This window comes from Aegilops tauschii, chromosome 2 (genome assembly GCF_002575655.3).
Source record: "Aegilops tauschii subsp. strangulata cultivar AL8/78 chromosome 2, Aet v6.0, whole genome shotgun sequence".
Classification (NCBI taxonomy): domain Eukaryota; kingdom Viridiplantae; phylum Streptophyta; class Magnoliopsida; order Poales; family Poaceae; genus Aegilops; species Aegilops tauschii.
In genome coordinates this window covers 414,691,664-414,694,346 of record NC_053036.3, presented here as the reverse complement: position 1 = coordinate 414,694,346, position 2,683 = coordinate 414,691,664, and positions in this window count along the sequence as shown.

The following is a 2,683-nucleotide window of genomic DNA, read 5'->3' as shown; positions in this document are numbered from 1 at the left end:
CTCGCAGCCAGCACGCCCGCCCCCTCCCACGTCGCAGAGCCGCCCCTGGCGCCCTACATCACCGCCGTCAGAGCCTTTGGCGGCACGCTGGCGTCGGTAGTAGGCGCCTGCCATGGACGGCGCCGCCCAAGCCACCCGCGCGCGCCAGCTGCCCCTTGGAGCAGCTCGAGCTTATCCTGGAGCCCGTCGGCACGCGCTCGTCGCCGCCACGTCGCTCTGCGGCTACAGAGCGACGGTCGCCGGCGTTCTTATCCATGGCCGCTGCGGGACCAACCTCGAACGCCTATATAAGGGGACCCCAAGCTCGTCCAAGCCCTCAGGCGACCCCAGGCCATCCCCCTAGTGCTCCCATAGCCGCGGATTGACCGGAAGAGGCCATCTCCCCCACCTCTGGCAGGTTCGGCCGCCGCCTCCCTCCGGTCCCGCTAGTCGCCAACAAAGCCTCCCCAGCTCATCTAGCACCACCATCCCACTCCCCTCGACGTCACAGTGCCGCCCAGCCTCTCAAACGCGACCAAGAACCACCGCAGCCCGGAACCCCAAAACCAACCGAAAGCTCCTCCGCCGCGGAGCTTGTGACACCCAAGTTTTTATTTGGATTTTTCAAAAGATTTCTATTTGACTTGAGGGGAGTGATTTAAATTTTTCCCTTTAAAAGAACTCTCCCTCACATATAATTTTTCCTTATGGCAAAAGTTTTGTTTGGATTCACCCAAGATCTGCCATTGGTCTTGGAAGTTTTTTTACTTTTCATTTGACTCAAGACAAAATGTTTTTCATTTGGAAAATAACTCCTGAAGATCTTTTTGAATTTTGCACTATGACTTTTGGAAAGTTCTTTGCCACATTCAACTATTCCTTCTTGCCATGGCATTAGTGCAAATCTTCTCCCCAAATCCTTCCTTCACCTTTGGATCATGTTTTACACCTAACCCAGCAAGTTGAACCTCCCCATGTGATTATTTCCATTCAAATTTCATTCAAACAAATTTTCTGCCTTCTATTCTACCACTTGGAGTTTTACAAAGGAACTCCATTTTCTGTTTTGACCTTTGCCACCAAACTTCTTTCCCCTCCTAGTCCTTTGAACCCTCAACCTAGAACCCTGAAGATCCACTGGTCTTCAGTTCAAAAATTTCAAACTACACCTGCTGCAAGCTTGGACCAGATTTGGCAAATTTGGTGAAATTCATTCAAAACCTTCCCCAAAAATTCCAAGTAAATTCAGGCAGCCCCTGGGTGCTTTGAGTGATCATCTCACCAAGTTACAGCTCCAGAAAAATTTATCTCATAGCCAAAACCTTCTGTCGAACACCTGCAGTGCATGGTCATTCTCAAGTTCAGAAGTTTCAGAGAATCAGTTCAGTGCTCACTGTCGTTTTCTTCAGAGATGGACATCGATCTCGCCAGTGCCACCGCGTCGCCTTGCTCCTCGTCCTCGCCCCCTTGTTCCTGCACCGCATGAGTGCCTGGAACCTTGCGGGCGTCGGCGACGAGCAGCAGAAGGTGCGCCGCCCCGTGACCGACGCCGGCGGCGGCTTTGCGGGCGCCAGCGGGAGACACGGCGCCGACGACGCCACCCAGCGCCGCCCAAACCACCGAAGCTCGCCGCGTGGCCTTCCACTCCCCCGAACGCGCTGCCACTCTCGTCGTGAACCGCAGGGCGCGGAGCGCGCTCTCTGCCGCCGTTGAGCCCGTGCGGTCACCTCACCGTGGACCGACGCCATTACGCCAAGACCGACCCCGTTTAGCTGCAAATCGAGTCCAGTAACATCCACTGATGCTGCCCGACTGCTCAAACACCCTGCCAACCCACTGCTCCGCTGTAATCGCTCGCCGGAGATTCACCGTTCACGGCCACCCCGTCGATCTTCCTATAAATAGGGGCCCCGAGCTTCAACTCGAGCACCCACCATCGTTGCATTCCCCCTAGAGCACGCCTAGCCTCTGGAAGAGCCCCGAGGAGGTCTCCTTCCTCGGCTCCGGCCGTCGCGACCCGCCACGGGATCCAGCCCGATTCGCCCCCGTGTGTGCTCCTCCGCCTCCATTCTCTTGCCAGTAGCTTCACCATGCATCCCTCTCTCTGACCCGCACTTCAATTTGAAGCTTGCAGCCCTCCACCGGAGTTCCCCATCCTCACCCGAGCCGCCGTCCGCCGGAGAAAGTGTCGCCGTCGATGTGGTGCTCCCCGTTGGACGAGTCCACCACCCACCGACGCGGAAGAGGACGCTGAAGCTCTTGGTACCCTCCGTTTCTCCTAACTCGCCGTGGTTCGACGCCGGCGTCCACCACAGTCTTCGGGCGCCGGCGAGCTTTTCAAACCTGACATGTGGACCCCGCATGTCAGCCTCTGTTCTTTTATTCGCGAACCATTTTTTGTTGGCGCCTTCGGGCAAAATACGTCTCCTCCTTTGCGCTTGCGCATTCCCAGCCGAAGCGTTTTCTGTTTTCTCAGTTAAAACCCTGGAACTTTTCTATTTCATTACAGATAAGTCCCTGGACAGAAACCTTTATAACCTTTTAATAAAAAGGTATTTTTGGGTGATTCTTTTTCTGACAATCTCCAAATTTTGTCTAGTTTTTTATGGGCTTTATTTGAAAAATATTTGGAAAAGTTTCTGTGTATGTGTTGGTTTTCATGATAGTACCCGTTTCGTGATTTACCGTAGGTTCCGGGAGGGTT